This window comes from Mustela putorius, unplaced genomic scaffold (genome assembly GCF_011764305.1).
Source record: "Mustela putorius furo isolate JIRA1106 unplaced genomic scaffold, ASM1176430v1.1 tig00003845_pilon_pilon_pilon, whole genome shotgun sequence".
Classification (NCBI taxonomy): domain Eukaryota; kingdom Metazoa; phylum Chordata; class Mammalia; order Carnivora; family Mustelidae; genus Mustela; species Mustela putorius.
Window position 1 is genome coordinate 73,208,451 of NW_025421998.1, and position 16,293 is coordinate 73,224,743.

The 16,293-nt window shown below is 36.3% G+C and overlaps 1 protein-coding gene across 2 annotated transcripts in view; it reads right to left on the bottom strand.

Annotated features, from left to right (window-relative positions):
* TFEC (transcription factor EC) overlaps positions 1-12,593 on the bottom strand; it is a 175,978-nt gene extending 163,385 nt beyond the window's left edge. Inside the window, exon 1 of one of the 2 annotated variants that reach the window (XM_004741927.3) lies at positions 12,507-12,593. The gene's annotated coding sequence lies outside the window, so the exon portion shown is untranslated. The remainder of the gene's footprint in view (positions 1-12,506) is intronic. The other variant, XM_045062900.1, reaches the window with a different exon arrangement.
* Positions 12,594-16,293: the final 3,700 nt, after the last annotated feature.

Sequence of the window (16,293 nt, forward strand, 5' to 3'; positions counted from 1 at the left end):
CTGCCTGCCTCCGCCTACTTGTAATCTCTGTCTGTCAAATAAATAAATCAAATCTTTAAAAAAAAAAAAAAGAACTACTTCTAAATAATATTTCATTTGATGTAATATTTGGTGATACCTTCAAATAACAACAAAAGAAATGCACTTTTTTTCTCTAATGGTCCCAATACTTGCATTCAACACCCAACTAAACAAAACAAAAATTCAGACAACTTTCCAGCTTGTACACAGTAGAGAACTCCAAGAAATATTACCGAACTTGGCAATTCACCATGACCTCCTCAAGCATTTTGCCTTGCCGCTAGGTAATAGGCATCCATACTACGATCTCTTTTTCTTTCTTTTTTTTTTTTTTTAAAGATTTTGTTTATTTATTTGACAGACAGAAATCACAAGTAGGCAGAAAGGCAGGCAGAGAGAGAGAGGAAGGGAGGCAGGCTCTCTGCTGAGCAGAGAGCCCGATGTGGGGCTCGATCCCAGGACCCTGGTATCATGACCGGAGCCAAAGGTAGGGACTTTAATGCACTGAGCCACCCAGGTGCCCCTATAATCTCCTTTATGACAGCCAATGTGTACAGAATACAGACCAAACAGAAAAGCTTCCTTTTCCCTATCTTGATTCTCCATCAGGTAAATTAATTCTCAAAAGTACAAGTTTGTTTCTGTTGGCTCTTAAAGTCTAAATTATTACATAGTTCAACACACCAAAACATTTTTCTTGCTTAATCTACAACTTTTTTGTTATACTTTGTTTATTCTTAGAGTTTTACTACTGATCTTCTGTTACTTAAAATTGCTTAATGTTAATCCAAAGACCTTATTTCTGTTAAAGTTCCTCTTCCTGGGGTAGTGGAACTATGACTGGCCATTCTCAATTTCACTCATTTTCAAGATTTCCAATAATATGCATGAATTATTTTTATAATAAAAAGAATTAAATCTGTTTTAAATTAAAAGTCAGGGAATAAATTGTATTATGCCTTCTGGGACGTCTAATATAATATTGAATACAAGTAATGTAATGAGTCCAGGCCTGCTTGTCATTCAACTTTCTTTGGAGTCACTAGAACTAGACTCAGTGGCCTTAAAGAAAAAAAATCCACAACCTATTTTCTTGCGCAACAATGAAACCATCGCAATCACATGGTAATATATGACATGGTTAAGAATATTAAATAAAACCACCACAACCACAACAACAACAACTCTGGCATCTGTATTATAGAATATGTTTGCATTTTTATTGTAATAGTGCTTTCTTGTTGAGTGTATAGTTAGGGGAATACTATTTTAATACTTTGCTGAGTGGAAGTGAAACTAACATTTAAAAATTCATGAGAAGAATTTTTGTGTTCTTATATTAGCATTCAGAGGCAAAGTAAGGGTGATTGGAAGACATGTGAGTGTGACTCAAACTCAAATTATATTTGTTCATACAGAAATAAAGCCCTTGTGATATATGGCTTTGTTTTGACTCAAAACTTAATTTGTTAAACATTCATTTTGAGATGCATCTCATTTAAATGAGTATAATTAATCATATAAAATCAAAATTTGAGGTTTTAAAACTATAAATTCTAAATATAATTTTATTCAAACTGCAATATTTTCATTAATCTCCTTTGAAAATAATGCAGTGGGCTGCATTATTTGAGCAAGTTGCAGGTAGGATTTCATAATACTGTATCAGTAGCATATGAAAATGAATAAATATATGAGAAAGTCTGAATTTCTTTTGGAAGTTTGCTTGATCAATCTTAGTTAAATTCAAAATAGATTTCTCTAACATTAACCTGAAGAGAGAATATTCTCCTTTGATACTAGCTTTTGAAATTTTTGTTCTCCAGTTAAATTTTTCTTCTTATCCTAATAGTGTTTTTTTTTTCCTCTCTGAGAATGAAAATCTGTTACAATGGAATTTTCTTTCATTCAGCAGGACAAATACACTTATCTCTTATATAATTATATAACTTTTCATAATGAGATTTACCTTTTAGTGGATGAAATAGTAAATGAATACCTCGAGTTTGAGATAACATGAAATGGCCAATTTAATTCGTTCCTAAGATAATAACAAAATCTGAACTGATTTGTTTCACTGGATTTTGAAATTTTTGTTCATGGAGACATTCATGCTAATTTGGTAAGCACCTTGGACTTCAACAAAGATTAAATTCCTGAAATTTTTTTCATTCTTTCCCAATGTAGGAAGTAATAATTCAAACATAAACATAGCTCTCTTTATGGTCATTTTCTTAAAACATGTATTAAAACCTTTCCAAATGATGGTGCAGAATAACATTCAGATCCCAAGTGTACCTAGATGAAATTTTAAATTTAAAAGATGACATTTAGGGGGTATCTGGGTGGCTCAGTCAGTTAAGCGTCCAACTCTTGGTTTTTGCGCAGGTCATGATCTCAGTGTCGTGAGATGGAGCCCCACAACAGGTTTCATGCTCTGTGGGGAGTCTGCTTGAGATTCTCTCCCTCTCCCTCTTCCTCTGCCCTCCCCCTGCCACTTATGTGCATGCTCTCTAAGATAAATAAGTATATCTGTTTTAAAAAAGGAACAATGTGGGCAGGACCCGTAGTTTGGCAAAAAAAAAAAAAAACATCAAGAAGCTCCACTGCCAACCAAGATAGAGGACCAAGAACTAGATTTTCACCCATACCTTAAACAACTAAAAAAAGTCAAACAAAATATTTTCAAACATTGAACAACAGGCAGCAGAGAGCAATGCCACCCTGAGAGAAGGGAAATAAACTAGGTAAGTTCTATGATTGTTTCAGTTCATTACCTGGGAAGAATTTTCAAACTTCAGTCACAGGGAGAGGAAATCACAACAGAGCCCAGCATTCTCTCTGAATTGAAGAGACAGAAATGAGGATCTGGGAAGGTCATGACAGAATTTGCAAGACAGAGTATCAGAGCAGAGAGAGCTACAAAGAGAGGGAGCTCCTGCAATCTGCAGAGGGTCTCCCAGAGTCCTCAACTTAATGCTAATCAGAGCATGTGTGTAAGCAAACTACTTTTTGGCTGAGCAATGCACTACTGGAAGGGAGTAGAAGGAACAATTTCCAGCAATCATACAAAGTTGGGAATGGTTCACATTTCCAAGAACCAGAGATAAGAAACATCATAATGCATAGGGCATGTGTCAAGCAGGTACTCAGAAGATATTGCCTGACTTACAGGGACAAATAGCCTTAGACTCAAGACTACTCTAATTCCATTTGGCAAAGATTAAACCTAGTTGTGAAAGAAGCAAAATTTTTCCAAGCAACTAAGCAAAACTCGAAGTGTTTTTAAAATTACTAAGATTGCCACCACTCATGATGCTTGGTATCCAATCAAAAATCTTCAGGCATACAAAGAAGTAGGAAAATATGACCAATAACATGGGGGAAAAAATCATTCAAAAGAACTGACCAACAAACACCTCAAATGACAGCAACAGGAAAAAGCCATTAAAATAGCTGCTATGGAGTTCCTGGGTAGCTCAGTTGGTTAAGCTCAGGTCATGATCCCAGAATCCTGGGATGGAGCCCCATCTGGCTCCCTCCTCAGCAGGGAGTTGACTTCTCCCATTCCTTCTCCCCATCCCACCTATTCATGAGCTCTCTCTCTCTTTCTCAAACGAATAAATTTAAAAATCTAAAACAAAAGAAAAGAAAACAAACAACAACAACAAAAAAACAGCCGCTATAGCCATATGCCTCATGTTCAAGAAGGTAAAGGAAAGCATAAACCTATTAAAAAGGTTTAATATACAAACCTATTAAAAAAAGGTTTTTGAATATTTTGAAAGACCTAAATCTAAATTCTAGAAAAGGAAAATATAGTATCTAAAATGAAGATTTCACTGGATAACATAAATCCTAGCCAGGGAACTGCAGAAGCTTTCAAACCAGTAAAAACCAATAAGCTGGATAAATAGCGCAGATATTCCTTATCATTCAGGTAAACAATGATGATGATCTTGTTTTTTTTTTTTGATGTCACAGTTGCTATTACTCATTTTGTGTTTTGCATTCTTACTCTGATCATTTGCTTTGCCAGTAGTGATTATTAGTGATTAGTAATTGGGCAAAGAAAAAACCAAAGCCCCTATTTCTTCATTGCTGTAGCAAACAAAACAAAATTTATAATGAAGGGGGGGGGGGGATGCACTAGATAGGATTAACAGCAGATTCAATATTACATAAGAAATGATTAGTGAATTTAAAGACACAACAATAGAAAAGATTCAAAATTAGAATAATGGAAAAAGTATGAAAAAACACAAATGAGCTGTGAGACAACTTCAGATGAATTAATATACATGTAATTGGAGTCTCAAAAGGAGAGGGGAAACAAGAAGTGTTTCCTAAAATTTTAAAATGTTGCTACATTTTAAAATCTTGGGTTGGTGGCCCATCCTTTAAACAGAGAATTAGATGAAACCATAAGGAGAAAAGAATGATCCTGCCCTACCATAACGGTAAAGAACACAGTGTCTACTGAGCATTGCCTTGAACCAGCCTTAGAAAGACTGTCTTTTAATCTTAGTTATGAGTATTGAGGTATAGTGGCCACTTTTCACTTAATGCCAGTGTTGCTACTTCTGAAAAAAAAAAGAAAAATCTTCCTTAGTTAATACATATACTAGAGTGTCCTATGAGGTATAAGGGCTAGATGGATAAAGCAGTTAAGACTTAGGCAGAACAAAATTTTCTAAGCTCTGAAACCATTATGAACACACTTCTTTTTTTTCCTCTCTCTCACCTCTATCCTTCACTTTTTTTAGATAGAGGACTTATTTCTTTTGGTAAATCGTGGAGTTCCTATTCACATTGCTGTTGGAAGGAGCACATTACTAAGTTTTGGTGAAAATCATGACTCTTGTAAGTATAATGGAAATGACAATATTGATTCATACATTTTTTCCATTCATTCAAAATCTTCAGTGGGCTAGGAACTATGAAATGTGTTGGAAATATATTAGTTAATAAGGCAGCCACAACACTGACCCAAAGAAGTTACACTGCCTAGAAAGATTAGCATTACCCTGATAACAGCATTAATTAATATAATTATTTAGTTTACTACATTGTGTGCCTTAGCTCCATGTCTTTCTTCCATATTCTGTGCTGTCACATAGGGGTCCAGGGACCTCTATAAATATATTATCCAGAATCCCTTGTCAATTGACCTTCAGTTAGGTTTGGCCAATAAGAGGCATTCATGCAAAATTGGAAGACGGTAGGAGAGGAGAAGTCATGGCTCTCCCCCCTCCCTTGGACATTGTTCTTCTCTCTTTGCCTTGTGATTGTATCTCTCAAAGTGGCTACGACCTTTTAGGGGTGCCATCCTTGGCCCTGATTTCCCCACTTCAGTTATACTAGCCCATGCAACATCATCCTCTTTGGCAGTTGTGGAGCCCTGCTAGGAACACTGACAACTCACAAACACAGTCTGGGTTACCTCACAGTCCCAGTCTGGGTTACCTCACCCTGCTTTTACATTTCCAGAGGGTACCCCACAAATCTAGCATCCCCAATATCAATGTTAATAGGTCCCTGTTCAATAGAAAGACACCAGGGTGTAGAATCAACCCTTCCACCATTTGCATAACTAATTCTTTCTATTAAATTCACTCTTTTTGAAAGACTTAGTATGATTTCTTTTTCTTTCACTGATATGCTTATCATTTTGATTAATGCCAAATATGTGGTCGAATGAACATATATAATTGGGGATCTACTCTATAGTAAATCAGACAGTTTCCTGGAGGAATTAATACTTAAATTAAGAACTGCAGTATGAATAGAACTTAAACAAGTAAAGGGAAGCAGCCATAGCCATGTGGTCAAACATCACATTATTTAAGGTATTGAAGAAGGACTACATTCTACAAAATGCAATTGCTTGCTCAATGGCTGACATATTTCCATGTTGTACTTCTTACTGTGTCACTGAACCTACAACAAGCCTGTCAGGGTCTACCTCAAAAGACTAGTTAAAAGATTTGCTTTATTTTGTTCTATTGTGATTCTATTAAACTCAGCAATATTTTTGCTTTTAACCAAAACTAATGTCTTCCCAGGATTGGAAAAACATTTCTGATGAGAAATGTCCAGCTTTTAAAAATGTCTCATTTGCCATTTCCAGCATCTCCCAAGCATGTTTCCCACCTCGCCACCCTCAAGGCACACATTTAATCGGAAATCCTAACATGTCAAAAAGATTAGATTAGCTGACTGAATAAATCGTTCTATCTTTCCACCTTTTATATAACATTCCTTGTGACATGGCTGTCTAATTAAAATGCAGCTTACCAATAAAATAAAACTCCCCATTCTCCCCAACTCTTAGATCAGTATTATTGAGTTTTTTTTCTTTTGCCTCAGGCTCTGATATGGCCTGGAACCATGTTATTACTGATTCTGTCATACTTTGTTCATTAGGCAGGTTTTTTGTGTGTGCTAAAAGCTTTCAGTTTTTAAAAGAATATTGGATTAAAATATTATTTGTCTTGATTTCTGAATTTGTTGGTGCTCCCTTAAATTTTGCACCAGAGGCAAGTACCTGTCTCTCCTACCCTAATACAGACCCTATAGCTCTTGTTGCTCCCTGAAGGAACTTCAGCCAATACTGGAGGCAGAGTGGGACAACTGTCTATATGGCCCCAGAGGCTTCCCTTTAGTGGGATGACAAGAACTACCAAGAGGAGAGAGAAAATTTTCTTACAGCACAATGACAGGCAATTGCCCACATTTGCATTAACAAGTTTGAATATTAGATATTATCATTTTTGAATCTCATTATTTATTTATAAAAACTAGGAACTGAGGCACCTAGGTGGCTCAGTCAATTAAGCGTTCAACTCTTGATTTTGACCTAGGTAATGAATCTCAGGGTAATGAGATTGAGCTCTCATTGGACTCCATGCTGGGAGTGGAGTCTGCTAACAACAATTCTCTCTCTCTCTCCCCTTATCTTTCTGCCCCTCCCCCATTCCTTCTCTCTTTCCCTCTCTTTCTAACATAAAGCAATTAATCTCTTTGAAAAATGGGTAATCTGAGGGGTGCCTGGGTGGCTAAGTGAGTTAAAGCCTCTGCTTTGGTCATGATCCCAGGCTCAGGTCATGATCCCAGGGTCCTCGGATCGAGCCCTGCATCGGGCTCTCTGCTCAGCAGTGAGCCTGTTTCCTCCTCTCTCTCTCTCTGCCTGCCTCTCTGCCTGCTTGTGATCTCTGTCTATCAAATAAATAAATAAAATCTTTCCAAAAAATGGGTAATCTGAGAAATACATTTCAAAAAGAAGAATCTGTTTTAAAAATTACTTCAACTTTTTATTGGTCCTAAGATTACAATTCTAATATAATAATCAACCCACAATTAGCAAGCCATTTAAAAGATAGAAAATGAGATATTAAAAGTCAGAGAAATATTTAATTTCACATCTGCTTCCCCACAACTGCACCCACCCTCACTCAGCCTTGAATCTTCAAATAGTTTGGCCTACATAGAAATCATAACATGTTTTTGTAGTTCTCTCTTTATTATGATTCTCTAGAATTTCTGCTTGACTTCTCAAGTGCTTAATTTTATGTCTCCTAAGTGTAGTCCACTTATGACATCTTCTATGTCCATGTTAATAGGCTTCAGTTTACTAGGAAAGGAATCCAGGATGTAAAATCTAGTCAGGTCTCCTAACAGCTCCTTGTTTGTGCTTGGAAAAGGCATATAGGTCTCCATTTCCTCATCTCCAAAATGAATGTTTGAGACTAAAAGGTTATTAACAAATTTTCCATTTTCACATCCTATGATCAAGTAATTCTCTCTATATACACATGTTAGACAATATGGAAGACTTGGCTTCTGTTGGCCTTAGAGGCCTTCTCTTGTCATCTCCACATTTGTGTGTAATACCAAACTTTATTCTGAAGTATCTTGAACTAATATTGCTCACTTAGAAAATAATTTGGGGATTTCAGTCAAAGAATGAGTTCTGATTTCATATATCAGGCCTCCATCATGTCTCTGATGATTTTTCCTATACTTTTTCATGTCCTATTTTCATATCATAATCCCTAAAATTTCCTGTCTCGGAAAGCTTTCCTTTCACATGCACAAAATTTGCAAGCAGGTGGAAAGAGCTAGTATCTTGCTGCCCAAAGTTGTTTATTTGTTTGTTTGTTTAATATATTTTGTAAGTCTTTATTTATTTGAGAGAGAGAGAGCAAGCAAGAGAAGGGGAAGGTTTGGAGGGAGAAGCAGACTCCCTGCCAAGCAGGGAGCCCAATGTGGGACTCAATCCCAGGACTCCAGGATCACTACCTAAGCTGAAGTCAGTTGCTTAACCAGCTGAGCCACCCAGGCACCCTGCCCACAGTTATTAACAATCATTCCTTTTTCTATTTCTTTCTCACCATTTTCTTCTTTTTTCTTCCTTAGCTCACTTTCCCCATTTTTTTCTTCTTTTTCTCTGTCATTAGTTTCCCTAACAACAGTTTAGAAGATACTAGATGTTCAGAACAAACAAGGAAATTAAAGTAACATTACATATCAAAATTTTTTCAATAGTATACATATATACTTACTATAATCAGTGTAAATGGAATAGCACAGCAAAGAAAACATAGTCCATAACTCAAATGGGTTAGTGACCACACACAATATGTGGTGATAAAAGATACTTAATAGGCATTGGCCAGTGGTTTTTCTTTGTCTTTCTTTTTTTGTTTGTTTGTTTGTTTGTTTGTTTGTTGGGGGGAGGAAATCAGGATACAGAGGGAAAACAAGAAATAAGACAGTAAGTGTAGGGATGGGACTGACTAGGAAATGATAAATGCAAGGATACCCAAAATAACTCTCCCTGACTCTCCCCTCTTTTTGAATGTTTGGTTCCTCCCAACTGTCAAGACCGTTCCTTCTTCTTAGAAACCTCACCTGTGAGGCACCTGGGTGGTTCAGTGGTTAGGCCTCTGCCTTCAGCTCAGGTCATGATCCCAGGATGCTAGGATTGAGCTCTGCATAGGGCTATCTGCTCAGCAGGGAGCCTGCTTCCCTTCCTCTCTCTCTGCCTGCCTCTCTGCCTACTTGTGATCTCTGTCAAAGAAATAAATAAAATCTTTAAAAAAAGAAAAGAAAAGAAACCTTACCTGGACACCCCATACTGAATTGTTCATTCCCTCCTGTTTTCTCACTTAGATTCTAATATAATTTCACACTAACTTCTATCACACTGAAAGGCATTAATTCATTTGTGTATCTATTGTCTCCCTTCCCACTACATACCAGTATCTTTGAGGACATGTCTATATTATCCAACTCTGAATTCTTTTTCTGGCACATATCAGGTACCTAGTTTTAAATTCTATGTCCCCTATTTGTTCACATAAACACAACAAGTTTTAAAAATGTTTTCCTGAGCCACAATCTCCTCATTTATAAAATTAGGAAAATACTACCTCAGGATTAAAGTGAAATAGCTAAGGTTGAACTTTTTTATTTTATTTTATTTTATTTTATTTGACACAGAGAGAGAGAGAGAGAGAGCACAAGTAGGCAGAGAGAGGGGAAAGCAGGCTCCCCACCGAGCAGAGGACCAGGACCCTGGGATCATGACCTGAGCTGAAGGCAGAGCCTTTAACCCACTGAGCTACCCAGGTGCCCCAGGTTGAACTTTTCTTAAGCACTGGAAAGTTAACAAAAATTTTGCGTTAAAGGCTCAAGTTTTGAAAGATACTAAAGTGGATTCTGAAAGAAAAAAAAAGCTTTCAGGCTGATGAAGCAGCAAATGACCTGATCCCTGGCAGCTAGATTCTTGAGGTTTGGTGTTTGGTGAGACAAGAGGGCAGCAAGTTGTACAGTGTGAGACTGAAACTCAGAGGTGGCAGGCCTCCCACAGAGACCGGAAACAGTTGAGCACTGAGAGCAACTTCCTTCCAATGGACCACTGCAGACTAACAAAGTCTCCACAATGTTGTTCCTGAAATGTGCAAATCCGAAAGCAGCCCAAAGCACTATGAAGGAGCCACAAAACAACTGATGCTAGATTTGGTGAATGCGGATCTAAATTTAGTTTCATTTTCCCCTGCAGAGTAATACAGCAGCTCTTGTCTTTCCTGCATTTTCAAGCAGTACCTATGGACTCACAAAATCTAACCATCTGAGGTTTCTGTTCAGGGTGACTGGGAGCACTACAATACAGAGCCAGGGACTGGCTGGGGGAGCTGCATAGGAGGTGCTTTTTCAGAAGAGCAGCCTGTTCTCACTAGAAAAATAGCTCTGTGGTTTCTATTCTGAGCTGGGGAAGAATGCACTAATCTCAACAGAAGACTGTTTGGGGAGGATTTTAGTCAACAGCTAGCATTTTGGAAATTATTTCCAAAGATTTTTAAAACGTATTCTCTAGAAGTAACACTGTGTTAAACTACCCATAGCAGATCTCAGAAAGTCTTTATTATATTAAGATACTTAAGTGGTTTCAGTATATTCACTTTTCCTATATTTTTCCACACACATTTAAAATGCTTCTCCATTTTCCACATTCATATTTATCTTTCTAATAATGAGTGTGGCTCACACTCATTACCATTACCCCCTGTATGTGTTTTAACATTCTTCTAAGAAATAACAATAGTGCCATCGGAATTTTGGGGTTTGACTATAAATACAAAAAAGGAAATTCTATGAAGTCTATGAATGGGTAAAGGTCATAAGCAAATCAACTGAAAAATACATCTAAAATTCAATCATGTATCTGTCACCTCAGATTCTCCAGTATAACACTATGAAAAGATATTTCTGGGGACACCTGGGTGGCTCAGTAAGTCAAGCATCTGACTTGGGCTCAGGTCATGATCTTAGGGTCCTCAGCGGGAAGTCTGCTTGTCCCTCTCCCTCTGCCCATCCCCCCCAGTCCTGTGCATGCTCTCTCATACATAAATAAATTTTTAAAAAGAAAAAAAAATATTTCTGACCCATTTCACAGCCTATCAAGTATTTTTTAATGATTATTTCTTTAATCTGTTCTGTATTTTCAGTGAGAAATAGCAACTAAAACTCTACCTTTACATGAGAATTATGGACAAGAAAGGAAATAGCTAACGTGAGTAAATCAAATTATTTAGTTGTATGAAAAATTATGCAAACCTCTGAAGTATGTATTCCTTCTTCTTGTTGGTCTCATTAATTTAAGCAACTAAATATATCTCCAGCTGAATTTAACAAATTCACATCCTAATAATGCTTTCTATGCGATTTATTTTCTATTTTTTCAAATTCTGACAGAATTCCCCCCAAAAGTGAAAGGTAGCTAAAGGAAATTTTAATGATATCCAAGGGGAAAATTTTTTGAGTTCTGAGCTATAAAAATATGTTGTGAAGTTCTGTGCAGTCTTTGTTTAAAATGGGCAATAATGGATAAGCAGATATATTTTTTCTTTCTTTTGTGATAGCATACACCTGTAAAAATATAATATTAATGTCATATTATATTTCTATTTTATAGTATTTCACAAATCCCTATTAATATGATTTGAGTTGAAGGTCTTTGCTTAATTGTACTTGCTTTTTTTTATATTTGCTCATATTAAAAATATGAAGTAGCAAAAAGTTATAATCAAATATTCTTTCATTTTTGTCCCTAAAACACTATAAATTGTACTAATTATTTACTTGTTACATTGTTTATCATGCTTTAACAATAAAGAAAGTCAACCTTACAAATATGATTTGAATAATCCATATTTAATATCATTCATATCTAATTCAAGTGATTTATTTATTTTAACAGTTTTCATTTTTAAATAACTCATTTCTCCCCATGCAAGGGCTTCCTGAATGCTATTCAATGTGATAAATGATATGAGCACTAAATTGCAAGTACATTTACTGCAGTGGATACTGAGAGGTGTCTCAACTTAAATTACAAAATTCAAACCTATGCCTCACTTTAAGGAAATATAATTGTCAAAATTTCACATTTATAATGCATCAAAAACATATCAATAAAATGACTTCCTTATCTGTGCTTTTTTAAAAAATTAGATGATTGATAGATGATAGATATATAAACATTTCTTACATCATACATATAATAATCATGTCTTCAGTGAATTCTTTGTAACACATATATTTTATAAAATGAGAAAACATACTCATTCCAGTTCTCTATGGATTTTGGCAAAATTTGAAGCCATTTCTGCACAGTCAAAAAAGAATAATGTTTAGAAATCTCACATATCAGTTCTTCAATTCCCCATTTCCTTTTTCTTCTATTAAATTTATACGAATGAAACCTTATAATAAAATGTGACCAATAATTTTAAAAACAGCATTAAAATTTTTATCTATTTCTAACTTATGGAGCAAAATGTAAGTTAAAGTTTAAATGTTTATAAGACTTAAACATGTAAAATTAAGTTGCAATTTAGAGTTATGTGCTTTCAAGCCCTGGATATAAGTAATTTCATATTTTATTATTCTAATTAAATAACATAGAGGAAAAAAATTACCTTTGGTAATGGTTCAGGAGCATAATCTTTAAGAGTCAATCTCTCCATTTGCTTTTTATGTACTGTAAGCATTACAGCTCTGTGTACTCCGATTTCTCTACGTGTTCTCCTTCTAAGTGAGACTGAGCTAGATAAACCATGATTTAGTTCCTCTTTTTGGCATTACATTCATTTCTCATATTCCTAACTATAATGTTAAAGAGAGTGAGTAATATTTAACAGATCACGATTTGAACAATTTGCAGTTACAAAAAAAAAAAAAAAAGCCCAATTCTTTTTCCCCCATCTATCAAAAACTTTATTATTTTATCAATAACTATCTGTATAGAAATGAAAGTTAAAAGTGATGTTAAAAAACTGAGAAGCAAGGACAAATTTCAATGTGTAATAAGGGGACAAAATTACTACTGATGGAAGAAGGCTCCTGGGAGAAGATAAATGGTTTCTCTGTCATCATCATCTGGGTTCAGTTTCCCTGGATTTTACAAGACCCTTCCAGAAAAGTCAACAGTTAAACACAAGTAGGAAATACAGTCTCACCACAAAGATTTTGGAGGACAAAGGAGTCATCTTTCCATTAAAAAAAGTAACATACAAAGCATCTGTGTGTCTGTGTGTGTATTTGTCAGTGGGTGGGTGTGATAATCATTACCAGTGTTCACCATTTTCACCCATATTCCATTCTCCTACACTTCAGGCTCACCTGAAGTTTGGAGTGGCCATGAGACCATGGCAGCAAAACGGGAGGGTTTGAAACATCTACTTGCTGGTACCCAGTTCTACAGCCTTCCTTTCCGTCTGTCTTTGTGATCATGGTTTCCAAACCATGTTTAGGTTTCCAAACAGCTTCCATCAACCCAGGACCCCAAGTAACTTTAATGGACAGAGCCCTCCTATAACCTATGTTGAGATTATAGCATAAATGAGAAACAATTTTAGTAACTACTTAGATCTGGAAGTTATATGTTTAACCTAGCCAATGCTTACTGGTTCAGAGGATAAAATTATAGTTGCTCTATTTTCAAAACTGTACCATTAACTATCCATATCTAGAATAAACCTCTCCTCATTCCTATGAGCCATCTTGGCAAAATGTGGCAAATATATGCACTACAGAGACAGTGGATGTGCTGAAGAGCAATGTGGTAGACTGGAAAGAAGACAAGGCTTGGAACTCTGGACAGTTGTCCAAGTAAGGCAAACTAGTTAGTAGCAAAGCTTGGACCTCTCACTAATTTGTATTACTTTGGGCAAGTCACTTAAGCGCTCTACATTTAAGTTACATTTAAGTTATGTCCCCATTTTACAAATAGGGACAATAATAATTTATCTGTCTCTGTAACAATGTTCAGTATCAAATAAAATAATACACAAGTTTTATGTGTTGCCCTTCCTAGAGGACAGAAATATGTTCTATTGTACTTTAAATCCCCAATCACTTAGTAAAGTATCTTTTGTCACAATGGGTACTAAACAAATGTTTCGTAACTAAAGGCAAATTCTTTTCCAACAATTATGTAAGCCTTTAGTTGATGTCTAACTCTGGTTTGTAGACTAAGTAAGAACAAGTATTTCAGGAAATACATTGTTAGTCTTCAATTTTTTTAATGTGTTAAATATCTATTAATCATTAACCACATGCCAGGTACTGTTTAAGGCACTAGAAGAGAGGATAATTGAGCAAATTAGATAAATTCTCTGTTCTAATGGACAGAAACAGGCAGTGACAAGCAAAGGCTGTGTGTGAGAGAAGGAAAGAAGGAAGACTTCAATAAGTGGTCAGGAAAGGCTTCCTTGTATAGGCTTCCTTGTTAACACATTTAAGCAGAGGGGCACCTGGATGGCTCAGCAGTTTAAGCCTCCAACTCTTTCTTGGTTTCAGCTCAGCTCATGATCTCAGAGTTGTGAGATCCAGCTCCATGTTGGGCTCCATGCTCAGTGTGGAGTCAGCTTGAGATTCTCTCCCTCTCACCCCTCCTCAGCTCCTCCCCTCACCCCTCACCTCTGCATGTATACATTTATATGTGTGCTTTTTCTCTCTCTCTCTCTCTCTCAAATAAAAAGTTAAATAAAATCTTCAAAGAAGAGAAGTTTTTTTTTTTTTTAAAGACATTTAAGCAGAGAATTCAGTGAAGGAATATAAACCATGTAGATTTTTGAAGGACTAGCATTCCAGGCAGTGAGCACAGCAGTAAGGGACCCCAAGCAAGAGTGTTCTTAGTATGTTTGAAAAATAAGAAGCAACAGTAGAAACTGGCAATATTGAGTATTTTTGCAAAATGCCATGTTATAGTAATCCTACAATATTTCAGTTTGTCTACCATCTATTGGTTACAAGTCTGATGGAGGATTTGATTGATTTATAAGCTCATCTTACACCTCTAGGCTGATGTGTTGCTCTTCTGGGTTGGGAGCTTTAGATGGTTTTGAGCAGAGGAAAAACATGATGTGACTTACATTTCCAAAAGATTATCCAGGTTACTTTGTGGAGAATAGATTGTAAGAGAGCCAACTGTGGATGCAGGAAGGTAAATTGGAAGGTTAATGAAATAGTCCAGGTGAGACAATTAGTTCCAAGTAGTTTGTTATATATATGTCTGTATTATTTTTATATTTATATAATTTTATATGTTTATCTCATTTGCACATATACCTGAAGATATATATAGATATAGATATCAAGACAGATCGATAGATAGATAGATAACAGTTTCTATATCCATTCTCAGAGATGCCATGACAAGAGTCAAACTGGAGAGCCAGGGAATTTTTCCCTTAATCCCGGTATAGTTACCATACAGCACAATACTAGCTTAGGTACAATATAGTGATTCAGCAATTCCATGCATCACCCTGTGCTCATCACATCAAGTGAAGACAGGGAATTTGTTGCATATGTAGGGGTATATATATATATGACAGGACCAAAGCCTCTCCATATGTGGAGGGAAGGAAAGAGGAATTTGCCTTAAGAGATGCAGAGAATTTGCCTTAAGAACATCTGTAGAAAAGGAAGAAAAAGAAGAGGGTCAAGGAGGAAGAAAGTTTTAACTTGCTGAAGGCTGATTATTTTCAAAAACCTATCTTCAAGAGGAAGTTTGGGAATCAAGACAATCTAGATAGAAAACAGTGGATCATGGGGCATGACTAAAAACAAACAAACAAACAAGCAAGCAAACACACAAAAAACCCTGAAGACCAATTTCCGGAGACATCAGAAGAGCTATTTGGAAAGAACAGCCAGGAAGAGTAATACAGGTATTTGAAGTACAACAAGGACATCAGCCTGGAGGTGTAAGATGAGCTTGTAAATCAGTGAAATCTTCCGTAAGACTTATAATCCACCGGTGGAAAACATGGTGGGATTCCTGTGACATGTCATTTTGCAAAATATTCAGTAGTCACCAGTTTCTATTGTTGCAAGGAAATTTCCCTTTGGTGCACGTGATCAGCAGGACTATTACCAGTGTCTGACTTTACTATTACCAGTGTCTGACTTTACAAATCTCAAACTTTCTACAGACGGCATTTCCCTAAATTTCGGTGAAATTTGAGCTGATCAAGAAGTGACCCCCTTAAACAGAGCCTAATATTTAATGCCAGAGAAAACAAACAAGGACCCGCACTCCCAGGCAGTTCCCAAGGACAATTACAAAGTCAGCAGTTCAAGTCAGTTGGGGGGTCATGGATCAGGTATGAGGCCCAGACCAAAGAAGCCACAGGGCAAAGTCCAGGGCCAAAGAAGAGAGACATTTATACTGCTGGCAGTCTACATCACAAAGTCACA